The 16,503-nt window shown below is 37.8% G+C and overlaps 1 protein-coding gene across 3 annotated transcripts in view; it reads left to right on the top strand.

Moving 5' to 3' along the window:
* rerea (arginine-glutamic acid dipeptide (RE) repeats a) overlaps positions 1 to 16,503 on the top strand; it is a 167,874-nt gene that overhangs the window by 22,097 nt on the left and 129,274 nt on the right. Inside the window, exon 2 of one of the 3 annotated variants that reach the window (XM_051880343.1) lies at positions 11,414 to 11,484. The exons of the other annotated variants lie outside the window; for them this stretch is intronic. The gene's annotated coding sequence lies outside the window, so the exon portion shown is untranslated. The remainder of the gene's footprint in view (positions 1 to 11,413; positions 11,485 to 16,503) is intronic. 3 annotated transcript variants of the gene reach the window in all.

Below are 16,503 nucleotides of genomic sequence, written 5' to 3'. Positions count from 1 at the left end.
TGCTTAAAAAAAAAGGAAAAGAAATCCCCCCGGTAATGCTTTATAGTACTGCTAATCTGCTGTTGAGCTTTAATGCCTGTTTTGGTTTGACAAATATATTGGCAAAATTTATATATATATATGTATGTGTGTGTGTGTATAGTGATTTTATTTAGGGATGCACGACATATCGGCCACCATATCGGTATCGGCCGTTATATGTTAATTTTTAATGTTATCGTTATTGGCCCGATAAGAAAATTTGGCCGGTATATTAAAGCATACTGTATATATAATGGATTATTTCCTGAGACACTTCGGATACGCACTGTCCGCAGGTTGTCCTCTTATGGTTTTGAATTGCTTGAAATATGATTGGAATCACTTCAAAAAGGAAAATACAGTGCAAGTCTGTCATATAGGCTACATAATATTATAACATTATAATTGTGTGCTTGGGACATGACTTTTATATCGGTTATCGGCTTTAAAGAATTATTGGTTATCGGTATCAGCCAAAGTTTTCATTATCGGTGCATCCCTAATTTTATTCATTCTTTTTTAATATGACTGTGTGTGTGTGTGTGTGTGTGTGTATAACCCCCCCCCCCCCAATATAAATATAAACCTTAAACTTTTGAATGGTAGTGTATCACAGTATTCGTGAAAATATTAAGCAGCAAAACTTGTTTTGAACATTGATGATAATAAATGTTTCTTGAGCAGCAAATCACAATGATTTCTGAAGGATCATGTGACACTGAAGACTAGAGTAAATTAGCTGCTGAAAATATAAATAAATAACTGTTTTCTATTTTAAATGTAACTTTAAATTGTAATAATACAATTATTACAATTTTTTATTTTTTATTTTTTTATTACAATTTTTCTGTTTTTTTTTTTTTTTTAATCAAAATTGCCTTGCCAATAAAAGGTCAAACTATGACATTTTTAAGAGACTTATTGACCTTGACACACTTGACACACTATTTAATGCCTTTTTCCTTTTTATTATGATTTTAGGATAGTTTGTAGTTGTATGAATTGCATTTTTAAACCAATTAATACAATTTATCACTAGCATTGTTATTTTTTTTTTTTTTATATATATATATCTTTACCACCCAACTTAGAACCAACATGTGATATTATTAGATGCCCGTCCGTTGTGTTTGTCCATGGTCTCATCTCTCACCTCTGTGTCAACTATCAGTACACAAAGCGGACTTCTGTCAGCAATTATCATGTACGAGCTCATTGCAAACATGAATTAATAAAAGGGAGGTGAGGCGCCGTTGCCTCGTTTGCCTCACGTAGAGACAGGCTTGTCTCAGGCAACCGGAGCAGCACGTCGTAATAAAAGCCAAATAATGCTCCTGACAGCAGCAGTTTAAATTTCACTCCTCACCCAGGCAGCTTTTTTTCACATTGCAGCCATCAGTCACTCCACAGTGTGCCCTAGAGTAAAAGAGAGAGAGAGAGAGATAGTTGTGGAACAGCATTATTCCTTCAGTGCCTCACCAAGGCTCAGTGTCGCAGTCTGCTCTGCTAATCAACGCCATGCGCTGTGAATTACAGAGTAAACAATACACAATGCTTCCTCTCACTTGTGCATACAGTCTCTCTCTTTCTCTCTTCCTCCTCCCAAGAGCATTTTGTCTTGCCTCTGCAGCCGTGGAAACAACAACAAAAAACAGGGGAAAATAAATGGCAGATTTCTTTCATTGTCCCTTCTAACCTACCTTCTTGAGCTTGTGCCAGAAGAGAGCTTGTCTGCCTTGTAAATGGCAACATGGTGATAAGAATGATGAAAGGGGGCAGTGAGTGTGACCTTTCCTCTGATAGAAAGATGGTCAGAAGTGGGAAATAGAGAGCGGGAGAGAGGGAAAGAATATGGATATGTTTGGGAAAACATACTGCCATACTCCTCTTACTACAGAATGTGGAATATAATACATATATTGTGCAGAGTATGCAAATTTTCTCTGTGCATAGTGTGTGTATATATGTATTTGCTGAGAAAAGCCCCCAAATAAAGATAATTCAAAGACTTGAACTTATATTTTGAGAGAAGAGTAAATCATTTTGTAATAGATATTACAAAAGTGGTTTTAGTGATTTATATAATTTTTATTTTTTGACTCTTTCATCAAACAGCATGTGGTAGATTTAGGGGCCGTTTACAGTTAATCACACTAAATCACTCTGCTTAATTGCCAACCCTAAAAATAGCCATTTTTATTTCTGATATGAGGAATGCCACTTGATAAATTAAACACGCAGAGTGATAAAGTCAAGTGACAACAATGTATCTGCTGTTTGACATTCTTATCATAAAACAAGGACGGACTACAGTTTTACTTACCATCTTTAAAGGGTTAGTTCACCCAAAAATGAAAATTCTGTCATTACTCACTCTCATGTTGGTCTTAGGGCTGGGCGGTATATCGAGTTTGTACGTTATACTGATATATTTTTAATATACGATATGGAATGAGGTGATACCGTTTATATCGATATACAGTAGTTTTATACGAGCGCATCTGAAAAACAGCGGTGGACGTCGCAGAGTGCTGCTGCGGGGGAAATGCATAATACAATTTGGCTTAAACATGAGACATGCTTAATATTAAGGGCTTTAAAAATAATTTGTAAGATTAAGATATAGTTAACACGTAACTTAGGCCTATCGTTTAAAGCGGCTTGCCCCGTCAGATGCTCTGACATATTCATGTGCTGACATTTGCGCTGTTTAATGCTTTTGTGATGTGGTGTTTTCCTAAGCGCATAACTTACATTTCACAGGTATATTCTCCATCTGTAAATGTTAGAAAGTCATACAAATATTTCCATTTTGCTGTCAGGAGTGGACGAGCCTTCTGCTGACGAATCTCATTCTCCTCTAAACTTCATAGACTTCCGTGAACGAGCGCCGCTGCGCACATTCGCGCCAAACAGACGGAGCTCAATAGAATGGGATCGCCATAATTCTGACTAAAATATACATTTTGATAAAATGTTTGTTGTTGAACAATAAATGTGCCATATGTAGAATTTGAAACCTACAAGTAAGTGTATGTTTATGATAGCAGTAACTATATATATATATATATATATATATATATATATATATATATATAATATATATAGCTAATTAGTCTATGCTTTTGTTTTTATTTTAATTTTTAGTCTAGTGAATTTAACTTCTGCTTTAAAAAGCATTATTTTTATTTTTAGATTGTAATGTTACGTTAGAATGTAAAGTAACTTTCTCTTTTTTTGCACATACTGTAGGCCTATTAGTGTGCCAGACTACATGGTTACATTTACTATATTTGTATTCATAGCTTTCAATATAAACACTGTTTGTAGGACAACATTAGGCAGGATGTTAAGATTTTTAAAAAGTAAATACAGATTTATTTATTTTTTCTCTAAATCCAAATAGAAAAATGTAGAAAATACCGAGATATATACCATATATCGCCATTTAGCCAAAAAATACCGAGATATGACTTTTTGGCCATATCGCCCAGCCCTAGTTGTTCTACACCCATAAGACCTTTGTTCATCTTCGGAACACAAATTAAGATATTTTTGATGAAATTCGAGAGGTTTCTGATCCTCCATAGAAAGCAATGTCATAACCAGAATCAAAGGCTCAGAAAGGTAGTAAAGACATTGTTAAAATAGTCCACTACAGTGGTTCAACCTTAATGTTATGAAGTGACGAGAATACTTTTTGTGTGCAAAAACAAAACAAAAATAACTACTTTATTCAACAAATTCTTTTCCTCCCTGTCAGTCTTCTACACTGTTTACTTTGTAGACAGTGCAGTGCTTCCGGGTTCTACGTCAGAATGCCGACACTTATCGCGTGTGATGCTGATGCAGGAGCTGGCCAATAATAAGCCGGAGTTCTGACGTAGAACCTGGAACCTTGTTTGTTTTTGGAGCACAAAAAGTATTCTTCTTGCTTCATAACGTTTAGGTTGAACCACTGTAGTCACATGGACTGTTTTAATAATGTTTTTACTACCTTTCTGGACCTTGAATGTGGTAATTATGCTGCTTTCTATGGAGGATCAGAAACCTCTTGGATTTCATCAAAAATATCTTACTTTTGTGTTAATTAATTGTTGTCTTAATTTAAGGTCTTAACGGGTTTGGAACGACATGAGGGTGAGTAATTAATTTCATTTTTGGGTGAACTAGTATCCAGTTTTTTGTATATACCTAGTATTTATTAAGTAAGTGAGAAGCTAGTGTTCGATTCCAAACATTGTATCACTGAAAAGTGGAAAAATGTTGTTGTGGTTGGAAACGGTGAGCGTCCCTTTTAATTTTATCTGACTCTTGAAATGAGAAACAATAACAGGGTAACAGTTGGCCTGTGAGATTATAATCTCAGACTGCAGAGAAATGAGAGCGGCAGAGGGGGTGAGCCATGAGAGCAGAGTGTTTTATATTCTCTCCCAGGCTGTGATGGTGATGCTCTCAGTGCTGGCTGTTTTGTGTTGGTGTGAGGCGAGCTCTGCAGCACCACCTGATTTGACTTGGTAATGCGGCATTGATGAGTCTGGGGGGAAATCGGCCAGAGGAGCACAAATGCGCTGCAAAACTGCAATGTTAAATATGCTGTCAGTTCTCTCTCAGCTGCTGATAAAAAGAGAGAATGGAGTGAGAGGAAAAAGAGGAGAGGGCAAGGAGAGCGATATAGCTGTCAAGTGCACATGCCCGTCGCCGCCCGCCTCTCCTGACGGACGTGAATACGCCGGCTAAAAGGTGTTGATTGGCACCGATGTCAACGCTAAACTCGTAATGTGTTTCTGCAATGCTAGATCTCTCCTTGAGAAATGATTAGGCCACATCGGAGAAAGGAAACACTTTCACTGTTTAAAACATCGTGGTGAGAGAATATTGAATATGTTCTGGAGGGATGAAAGCTGAGAGTGGAAATAAGGCCAAGCTATTAATTCCTCTGATGGTTTTTAAGAGCACGGTTTTATTGGTGCTGTGGCCTTTCTTTGCACTCAATCTCACAAGCACAGTAGTTTCCTGAGGACGCTGGACAGTGAGGGTATTGGCCTTGACTAAAGGTAATTAACTTAAAGATTAGGTATAGTCAATTCCCAACACTTAGTTTATGGGTCAATGACAAATAAGAGTGTCCACGATAAAAAAGGAAAAATCTTTTAAAAATCTTAAAACACGTGTCAAGGTTTTGGAAAGGTACTCTTTGAATTTATGTTGGTTTTATATGGTTTTGAAAAACATTTATACTATTTAATCACTATATGTTTCCACACTTGTTCAAAAGTTTGGGGTCAGTAAGGTTTTTGTTAATGTTTTTGAAAGAAGCCTCTTATGCTCACCAGTGCTGCATTTAATACAGTAAAAACAGTAATATGATGAAATTTAATTACAATATAAAATAACTATGTTGTATTTCAATATATTATAAAATGTAATTTATTCCTGTGATGGCTAACACAGTGTCCTAACCAGACGCGACGCGACGCGCAATAAAAGGTATGTTTTCCATGTTAATCCTTTTTTTTTTTTTTTTTTTGGTCCTAATTAGCCGTGATGATTCTATTTTAGAAACGGTTTCTATTTTTCTGCGAAGTTGCGGCTGGAACAACAACACAAAGTATGGCAATGATAATCTCAAGTACTGTTTATGTGCTTTATTTATTGTTAAAAGCGTCTATTGTCTGTTTGAATATCATTGTGTTCTCAGCTTTGTTGCTGTACTGAAAGTAACTATGGATAATTCACCTCAGATCGTGAAAAATAAATAAATGGGCACAAGAATGTTCAAAATGCCTACTCATTGTGTAGTGTATTATAAGATTGTTTCAGTCACTTAGGATGTACTTTAAATAATGTTTAAATTGTGTAATATTTATGAATTTGATTATGTACTCCTCCATTTCATAGAGTACCTCAGGGATGACGTGTTTTTGTAGGCCAACCCGGAAGTTAGTGGCGCACGGGTTCCCTCGATCGAAAGCCTATGCATTTTTCCTATAGACTTTTGGAAAATTGCAAAGAATAAGCTCTGTGTTTAACAAAGGGTTATGACACTTACACGTTTTGTCTGTCAAGATAATCTTTACAAGTTAACACAACATTTATACATTTTGAAGCCTAAATAAAGTTGTCAGATATAAAAAGCTAACAGTAGGCTATAAACTGACTATAGCACACCATGGTCGCGGATCAACGTTACCATCACCAAGCTTCCTCAAACTTTATTTAGAAAACAACTTTATTTAAAAACATGCTCGCTGATTATGATCTGCGCTGTGTATGAATACTTATCCACTTTTTTTTTTTTAATAAGAAATGCTGTCCAAATGTCCTGTTTGTCATGATGACGTCTAAAGTCCCTGCCAAAGGAAGTAGTCCCTTTTAGAAACTTGTTAGAAAATAAATAAAGATTTTAAAAAATCACAAGCGGGTTATAACTGGTGTATTTTATGTCATCGATCAAACCGTGAAAATATTTAGAGGCTGTGTTAACCACAGACCTTATTTCAGGCGATTTAGCAAAAACCCATTCAAAAAAAACCATAGACTTTAGGGCGATGGAACTGGAAGTCCTAAAATGCTAACTCGCTTCCGGGTTTTGCATACAAAAACATGTCATCTCTGAGGTACTCTATATGGCGCTGACATCTTGAGTCTCGAGTAAAAAAAAGTCTGTTGGTGCCTCAGTCACACCCACATTTTTAAACCATCAAATAACGAACTAAAACCAAACTTTTTTAAAGCACGAACACTTGAACTAACACCAGCGTGATTAAAAACTGCCTAAAATGACAGAAACTGTCAAAAAATATTTGAAGTGTAATTTGATTGTTTAATTTGTCTCAGGTCCCATTACATTTCATGGAGAGGGCAGGGTTTATGACCTATACTGCTTCCAGCCACCTGGGGGCGATCGAGGCGCTTTGGCTTCACTTTTCAGGACTCGTGTGGCACGCTTGGTTAGGACCATTTATTTTACATTTATTTATTTATTATTTATTTATTTATTTTTACATTTACATTTATTTAGTTTTTTTTTTACAGTCTATGGTTAGGACAAAGTGAAAGCTGAATTTTCAGCAGCCATACTTTAGTCTTCAGTATCACATGATCCTTCAGAAATCATTATAATGTTATTTGGTGCTCAAAAACATTTATTATTGTTATCAATGTTGAAAACAGCTGTGCTGCTTAATACGATGAATAGAAAGTCTAATTGATAGTGATGAGGGTGTGCATGGCTTCTCTATCTACACAGGAAAAAATAATATCATTTCCTGTGTAGTTTTTTTCTTCATATTTCTGCATCTTGGCTTCATTATCATCATGTTAATGACCCTTATAACGGATGTACAACACAACCTCCTTCTTGGTGCTGCCTAAATTAATTCCAGATTCTGTACCATCGCAGTGGATGTGAACGCAGTTAATATTAATGCACTCTGAACCAAAGAATGCCGGCATAGCTTCATCCCTGTGACTAGGTAGAAGAGGAGCAATAAAGCCTTGTCTGGGTAAGGATCAATACAGGATATGACAGTCCTAATGTGATGTCTGAGCCGGAGAAAAGGATAAAGATAGAGGATTTAGGTGGACGCAAACACAGTAGCAGCAGCACCATGCCGTTACCACCCAACAGCTGCAGTGCTGTTTATTTAGTTGTTTGATAATGATGCTTGACCTTTCCATTCAAGTCTGCCTCTGAGCATTCACACACCCCTCTGCAGCGAATCTGTATTCGTGCCTGTGGTTCGAGGCCAAAAAAAGCTGTTTGTTTGTGTGTATGTGTGTCCTCGACGTTCCTGGCTGTTAGTGTTGATGAGCGCCTCGCTTCTCTCAGGCCGGTCCCTTCATGCTTTTCCAGTCCCAGGAGTGGATTGTTTCAAATTAGTATGCATTAGGTGGTTAGTGCGGAGCGTTTCATTATGCAAGATTGCACTAAACTGTCTATGTTATGATTAGCCAGTTTCCCCTAAATCAAAGTCAGGCACATGCTACTGCCTTAATCTCTTCATTTTCTCACAGGGAGCTGGCGCTGCGGAGAGAATGAACGAGCGAGGGAGGGAGGGGCCGAACGAGAGGATGGAGGAAATCAGGGGAAAAATGGTGTCTGAAGGAGAGATAGTAAATCATCTGGCATTAGATGAGCTTGGGTAGTCTGTGCGGTTAGTGTTTCACACTGAGAGATCTGGGGTGTCCCGGTGTTTAATAAAAAAAAATAGGAAGGGGAAGAAATATGTGATGTTTTGTTCCATTAAGTGAGGCAAATGTTACACCTGTGTGTCCCTGCGTTTGCACCAAACCGATTTCATCTGTGAGACGGTTTATTTTTTATCTCGTTGGCCGGTGCTGCAGTGCACCCTCACCTAGAGCAGCGTATTATATCAAACCATGAATCATTTACGCCACACGTGCCGTCTGCATTTTTAATGAGAGATTATTGCATTTCATAAACAGAGCTTTAAAAAATTCAAATCGTATTGATCCGCACTGAGAAGCACCAAGCTCGATTGTATCTTAGCCATTTCGCCCTTCCCACTCCCCGCTGTTTCTTTCCGAGGTTGATTGACACTCCATTTTTTTTTTTTTTTCTCTCTCTCTAGCTTCTTCTCGTTTAATCAATTAATTCGGTCTATCACGGCTTCATTTTGCGTTCAGTAGCTGTGTTGGCAGGCTCCATCATCAGCCACCCACGTGTAATGAGAGGACATTTTAACAATTAGCGCAGGTGAGAGACAGGGCTCTGTTTAAAATGGTGGCGGCAGCGGCGACGTGCCTCTTGTGCGGAGGTGTTGTGTTTCTGCAAGGTGTTTGGACAGGCACCGGGGTTAATGTGCTGGAAAAGAGTGATTTAGGTCAATGGTGGTGTCTACATCTGTCACTGAGAGAGAGAATGAGGAGGGAGGAAGGGGAAAAGAAAAGCTAGTGTGAAAGAATATGATAAGCTGACGCTCACGGCAAGCTGCAACAGTAACAAATAAGCAGTTTCACCTCTTTATAAGGGAGCAGACTGTTAAAACCTGAGCAAATACAGAATGTACATCTCTCTCCTGTCTCGTCTCAGGAGTACGCTCCAGTTTCTGTGTAAATATCACACTCGCTGATGAGGAAAAAGTACTTGGCTCTGCACAAGGGGATTAGAGCAGCTATTTTATCATTTATTAATGCATGTCTGTGTCTGCCACTGACTCGTGCTGTTTAACTTTCAAATAGCATCTCGCTGATTCAGGAACCGTGGTATGATTTGATGTTATTGTGAGTAATTGGTCTACATGTAAAGTAGACATGCATTCTGTGTCAATTTATTTTTTTGTGCCAATTTGTGTGCACCTAACTCTATTAATCATATTTAAAGGGATAGCTCACCCTCATTTTGTCCAAACCTGTAGGATTTTCTTTCTTCTGTGGAACACAAAAGAAGATATTTTGAAGAATGTTGGTTGGTGTTGATTGATTTTTTTTTTTTTTTTATTTATTTATTGTATGGACAAGAAAACCAAAAACAAAACACATTTCTCAAAATATCTAAAGAATATTCAATACAAGTTAGACTCAACTGACAGCATTTATGACATAATGTTAATTACAAATCTTAATAACAAATTGACTATCCTTTTCTTTAAAAAGAGCAAAAATCTGTTACACTGAAGCACTTACAGTGGAAGTGAATGGGGGCTGTAGTGGATTATACATATTTAAGTACTGTTTCAATAGTATAGCCACAGTATATAAACAATACGTGTGAAAAAAAAAAAATTGCTTTACAACATTTTCGGTGTAGTTATATCTAGTTTTACTTTGTTGCCATGACGACCTAACACATAATTATGAAAACAACAGAAGAATTAGTGCTTTTAGTAAAATTATTATCTTCATGCTTTTAAAGGGTTAGTTCACCCAAAAATGAAAATTCTGTCATTAATTATTCACCCTCATGTCATTCCACACCTGTAAGACCTTTGTTCATCTTCAGAACACAAATTAGGATATTTTTGATGAAATCCGATGGCTCAGTGAGGCCTGCATTGACAGCAAGATGATTAACACTTTCACATGCCCAGAAAGGTACTAAAGATGTATTTAAAACAGTTCATATGACTACAGTGGTTCAACCTTAATGTTATGAAGCAAAGAGAATACTTTTTGTGCGCCAAAAAAAACAAAATAACAACTTTATTCAACAATATCTAGTGATGGGTGATTTCAAAACACTGCTTCATGAAGCTTCGAAGCTTTACAAATCTTTTGTTTTGAATCGGTAGTTCGGAGTTTTTTTGTTTTTTTTGGCGCAAAAAAATAAGTTTTTGGGTTGCAAATGTAGGAGAATGCATGCAATCTCTCTCTCTCTCTCTCTCTCTCTCTCTCTCTCTCTCTCTCTCTCTCTCTCTCTCTTTCTCTCTTTCTCTCTCTCTCTCCTTTTTTTTTTTTTTTTTTTTTTTTTTTTATAAATGAATAGCGTTAGGCCAGTCATTTAACATGACCCCTCGTTTGAAACAATTTTCAGTAGCTTGGCATTTAAACAATTACTTGGAAGTATAATAGATGCATTTTGGCTTGATTTGCATGGAAAAAATGAAGCATGCAACAAACACGCTTCCCACTCAACCAAATTATTGTGTATAATAATTATCCTGTGTGATCTCGAGTTCATAAGCTGTTGTTGCAATGCTAATAGAAGGCTTTTTGCAGTTTGCTTTTGTTTTGTTTTTTTTCCACAATAGTGTCAGCAGCCTTAACTGCGACCTCTTCCACTCTGGTATTTCGCAGGCTGTCCCTTCAGAGCGGCCCGTTTCTGACCGTGCCAACAGTGATTAATGGGGGCACGGGCTACGCAGTATAAAACTGGATTTACATGGAAGCTTATGGCACACAAGTGGATTAGCTGGCTTTAGAGGTGAACGGACGTAATTGATTCTGATGTGTTTTTTTGCCAAACAGCAGTGGAAAAAACAGTTTGACCAGGTGCAGTGACCCCTTCCGCCTTTTTTCACTGTGGCTGCCCACGTCATGTGGTCATGAATGCAGCACAGCCCCGAGGGGCAGTGGTCGTCCTGTCTAACCTCTGCGTTTGAATTACATTTGTGTGTGTGTTTGTTCAGGGTGGGTGGTGAGATGGTCGCATACACGATTATGACTGAACCGGACTCTGCTAGTGACAGCTGTGTGGGCTCCGAACAAATAGCTGCCTTCTTTTCTAAGCATGAGCCCTGCCCCCTTCCTTTACAGACAGTGTCACATCTGTAGCACTGGGGGGTGGCAGGGCCTTTCAGCTGTCACGATGCCGTTCAGCCGAGGATCCTCTTGGGGCTCGGAGATTGATGCATTTATTTATCTCTTTATCTTAATCAGTGATATTAAGAGGGGAAGGTAATTAATTGGCTCTGACTCTATTGGACAGGAGTCGTGGTGAGGTGTCTGCAGGCGGCCCGGTGACACGGCGTTCTGGGCGGGGCAAACCACAGTATCCATGTAAGTAATAGGCTCTCATGTCTTTTAGTAGGTGTAGTGATTCTGTTTCCTGTAGGGATGGGAATTGTGTGGAATTTAGTGATTCTGGTTCTGATTCCATTAATGATTTTAGTGTTTTTGAGGAAGGTTTTTACAGATAAAGCAAATCAGAAGAATATTTACTATAATTCCTGCAGCATATAGGCACCTTAAATTCAATAATAATAATAACAGAATTATTTAATAATTGAATTAAATAAAATAAGTTGTCCTAATTAAATAAAACATTAAGCATATTCTATGCCTGTCCCTAAACATAGCCCTTACAGAAAACATGCATTTTTACATTTTCAAAGAAAGTGTAAGTGTGTAGATTTTCTTTTTTTTTTCTTTTCTTTTTTTTTTTAAACAACCATGTAGAAAGGGACATCATGGCCATATTCCAGGATGACAATGTCAAGATCATCAGGCTCAAATTGTGAAAGAATGTTTGGGAGGGAGCATGAAGAATCATTTTAATGCATGAATTGACACCTCAGAATCTAGACCTTAATTTCACTGAAAGTCTTTGGGATGTGCTGGAGTAGACTTTACAGAGTGCTCACCTCTTGCATTGTCAATACAAGACTGTCTCATAACTACACTGTCTCATGAGTCTTAAAGACATGAAACATAGTAACAATTCTCTAAATGAACGACTTGTGATTCAGTAAGTGATTCAGATTAATTCCGTAACCATTCTGTTAGTGTTTTTAATCTACTAAGAAAGAACTTGACTCGAGTCATTTGTTTAGAAATCAGACTGTGTTTGTCACCTTGTATATTTTGTTTAGATTCAGCAACGATGCAGTTGTTGTAGATTCTGTTGGAGCATTTTAGTCATTAAAATCATTCGGTTCCTGTATTTTTTAATTTAACTTCATTCCTAAACTTGCACAAGCAGCATAATATTTTAATGTCTGGAGGCATTGACTTCCTTCAATATGTCCACTCCACTGTTTCCTCTCCATTTTTCTCCCTGTCAGTTTATTACAGCCAAGTAGTTGCCTGTGCTGTTTGTTTGATTCCTACAGCAGGCAGGACTGTCAGCGCTGATGAAACGGTCTCCTCTAGTTTGCTGCTCAGCATCTGTGTTTACTCGTCTGTCATACTGTGCACTGCTAGGGAAGAGAGAGCGACAAGAGGGGGCGAGAGACAAGAGTTTGAGCAGAGGGCAGGACATCTCCATCTCTACCGGATTCTTATCAACAGAGATGTGGATAACTCATATGAAGTGCAAGTATGTGTGTGTGATAACCCTGCCTCAGCCCAATGTAGTCAAAATTCTGAACGTGACCTGACATCAGAGTGAAGTACTCATCACACTTGGATCATGTAATTATCCTTGTCTCATCTTCTGAATGTATTTATCCAGACATGTTGTGGTGTTAGCAGAAGGTAGCTGTGATGATTTTTTGCTTTTAATGATGAGCTAATGTCAATGGGTGTCAATAGTTAACTAGAGTTGTGGTGAAATGAGTGAACCTGAAGCCAGGATAATCATTAGAGAAGCACAAAATATCAGTACCATTTATTTATTTATTTATTTATTTATTTATTTTTGGTAGGGCTGCACAATTTGGCTTAAACTTCTGTGATTATATATCAGTATAACTATGTTATTATTAATTTTTACTAATACTAATACTAATTAGTAATAATTTTACTAATACTATTGCAATTTGTAATATTGTAATTTCACTGTAAATAAATAAGAAAAACATTTTATTCTGTAATATAAGAAGCCTTAACACTATAAAATTACAATACTGATATTTTTACAATACATTTACAAGCCAGGTGCACACTGTACGATTTATAATAGTCTTTTTTGCGACTGTTGCTTGTCAGACTGTACAAACATAATCCCCGCTGTAAGCCAATCTCTAACGTTAATTTTGATCATGGCTTTTATTGAAAAGAAAACTGGAAAAAAACGAAGTCTAACAATGTAGTGTTGTCACGATACTGGAATTTCTAACTTCGATAAGATACCTTAAAAAGTATCGATATTTGATACCATTTTCGATACCACGGGGGAAAAACAGCATATACTGTCAAACAGATATTTCTTTTTTTGTCCATCCATCCAATATTTCATCTGTACTAATAATTTAGGGCTGCACAAACCATTTTGAACATCCATGGCTAGTGCAAGCCAGGTTTTAAACCAAGGAAAACAACCACAGTTACGGTGAGGGAGGGAAGGAAAGGTTAAACACTTGAAGTACTTTATTTGTCCATTGAGAGAAACTAATAAGTGTTCTGAAATAGCGCCACAGATGAACCTGTAATTTCAGCGGGTTGTTGGAGAATTCAGGTGATGCATTCGGCTTAGCCCTCAAGCTTAATGGAGAAAAATCATTCTCCGCCATTTTTAAGCACAGCAGTTGGTAGAAGTGTAATTTTACACCTGCAGTTTTGAAAAGGGGAGAAAAAAAGTCCCTTCCATCCAATATGCGGAGGACCACTTTGCCAAAAGTGTGACGGGAGGGTGTAATGTATTCACAACTACTCCCAGAACAAGCATTATTTTACCTGGGCTTAATTGAGGGTAAACTCCCCTGACACGGGCTCTTGTGCGCTGAATCCTGTCAGAAATAAAGTACCTGATGGCCACTGAGGGGACCGGAAAGGAAATTATTAAGTTGGGCGTTATACCGGCCGGCTCCTTCCTCTCCTTTTATGTTATCTTGATCATCTTACCTGAGCCTGTCTGGAAACCCAGCTCTGGAGCCGCTCTGAAATGGATGTGCTAGTGCAGTTATCACAGAGAGAGACGGCAAACATCTGAAAAGAGAAATAGAGGGAGGCAATGGGGGAGGACAGCAGACAGAAGGTTTTGACACCCATTGTTTAGGTGGAAAGAAGGAAAACAGACAGTGTAGTCCAGGGCAGAAAGGGGCAGAGCTCTCATTGGTCCATGAGATGTTTGTCTCCAGCTGTCTGCCTGATAACCAAAAAAACCCTCAGAAATTATTGATGTTCGGCTGTGTGCTCTTTTCGCGGTGGTCTCAATATTGATCTAAATCATGTAGAATGTTAAAATATTATACCTTCTCCCGACGATAGTTACATTTGCTATAATTAGTAGCATTGCGGAAGTTTTATATTTAGCAGTTAATAAGTGATGATGGGAGGTGTCGTGACAGGTGCTATATTCTTTGTCACAACCCCAACTGCTGTGTTTAATCAAGTGGGTCCTACGGGTATCGGCCTCAGGCCGTGGCTATCCCAGCATCCCACCGGAGAGTGGCAGATTAGGTGTCAGTTGCAGGGATATCGAGGTGCTGACAAGAGAGCATAGGTGTTCATGGGATTGATGTGCTCATATGGTTAACCCCCAAGGAAAGGGTAAATACACACACCATATTTTATTCGTATCGCTCCCTGTATGTGCAGACGGGGATGTTTTGGCAAACACTTTGATAAGCTGATAATTAAGCAGTGAATTATTTCTTCCTGCAATCACTGTTATTACTTCAGGGATGTTCACACAGCAAACAAAGACAAAGCGACCAGAAGCCATTTCTTTTTAACAAATGTTGTCAGTTTAAGGCAATGTGAGAGACAGATTGTTGGCAGTGCAACCAAAGTTGAGAAGAGTTGTTTATTGATTTATGTTTTCTGATTTTGCTCTGATTCTCAAGCTTGATTTGAATCCAATTAAATAGATTCAGATTAATTTTGGGATATTTCAGTTTATAATGTCTATTTTGCTTGCATACTCTTACATGTAGAAAAAAAAATCGAATGTGTTGAGAATCAGCTCAGAAGTGTAATTTTTTTCAAGTATTGGACTACACTGGTTGCATTGTATGTTTTTAATCCCTGAAAAGAACCGGCTGTTAGGAGTATTTTTTATTTATTTATTTTTTTGGTGGGAACTGGTTTCAAATCAGTTAAAATCTGGCTCATAAGAGTCATTTTTTCATCAATATGAGTACATTAGTTGCGTCATATATATTTTTGGTGCACTTAAAAGAACCGGTTGAAAAGAATCATTTGTTTTAGGCTACACTATCTGGGTTTCCATCCAAACGTGAAGCAAATCTTTTTTTTTTAAAGTTCACAAAAAACAACAACAAAAAAAATGAACAAATGCGAATTAGGTGCGTTTCCATCAAGTTGTTTGAACGGATGACGGTGGTATTGGTAACCAAGCCGATTAGTCACTTGGGTTTAATATTCACTACTTCAGAATTTATTCGCTAAATGTCTTTCCATCTCCCATTGTTCGCATTAACTCTTTTTCAAGTCAAAATCCACCTCAAGCGAGTGTAAAAACCTTTTTTCGAAATTTGCAGTTTCCATTACTCGCTTCTGATGCGATACTTCAAAATTTGCATAAAAATGGGTGATGGAAACATAGCTACTGGTTGCTCTGTATGTTTTTGATTCACTGCAAAGAACTGGCTCAGAAAAGTCATTTGTGTGTGAATTGGACTACACTAGTCACGTTGTATGTTTGGTTTTGCATGCAGCTTTTAAAGGCGACTCAATTGAAAGATGTTTATTGCCATTTTACCTTCTAATTTGGTACATTTACAATATTATTAACTTAACTTTAAAAAAAGACAACAACGGGTTCTATGTTTTCTCAGCACTGAGGCTTGGATATCAGTATAATAGCTGGAGACATACAGTACAAGATGGCGTGTGTTTCAAGTGGATAATTTATGAAGGAATGCTCTTTAGAGGAAAAAGCCAGAGGGTTGAGGTCATAGTGAGGAATTCCTCTCTGCATTTAGAGCCATTTCATTCATAATCTCTCTCTGTAGCTCTCATCCCCATGCTGGATTACACTGAATAGGCTTATGGTACACAAAGCATGTTGGAGCCTGTGTTCAGAAAGAATTCCACAGAGGTGACAGGTCCAGTGTTTTGGATATTTAATTGAAGATTCAGATTCCTTTAATTAGCCAGCTGCAGTATGTTCCCCATCTGCCACTGTGCTTCGCCCTAAGAGATGGCTGATGGGGGAGGGAGGAAGGCCACAGC

Source organism: Ctenopharyngodon idella, chromosome 22, assembly GCF_019924925.1.
Source record: "Ctenopharyngodon idella isolate HZGC_01 chromosome 22, HZGC01, whole genome shotgun sequence".
In the NCBI taxonomy this organism is placed as follows: domain Eukaryota; kingdom Metazoa; phylum Chordata; class Actinopteri; order Cypriniformes; family Xenocyprididae; genus Ctenopharyngodon; species Ctenopharyngodon idella.
This window is presented reverse-complemented; position numbering and strand designations above follow the sequence as displayed.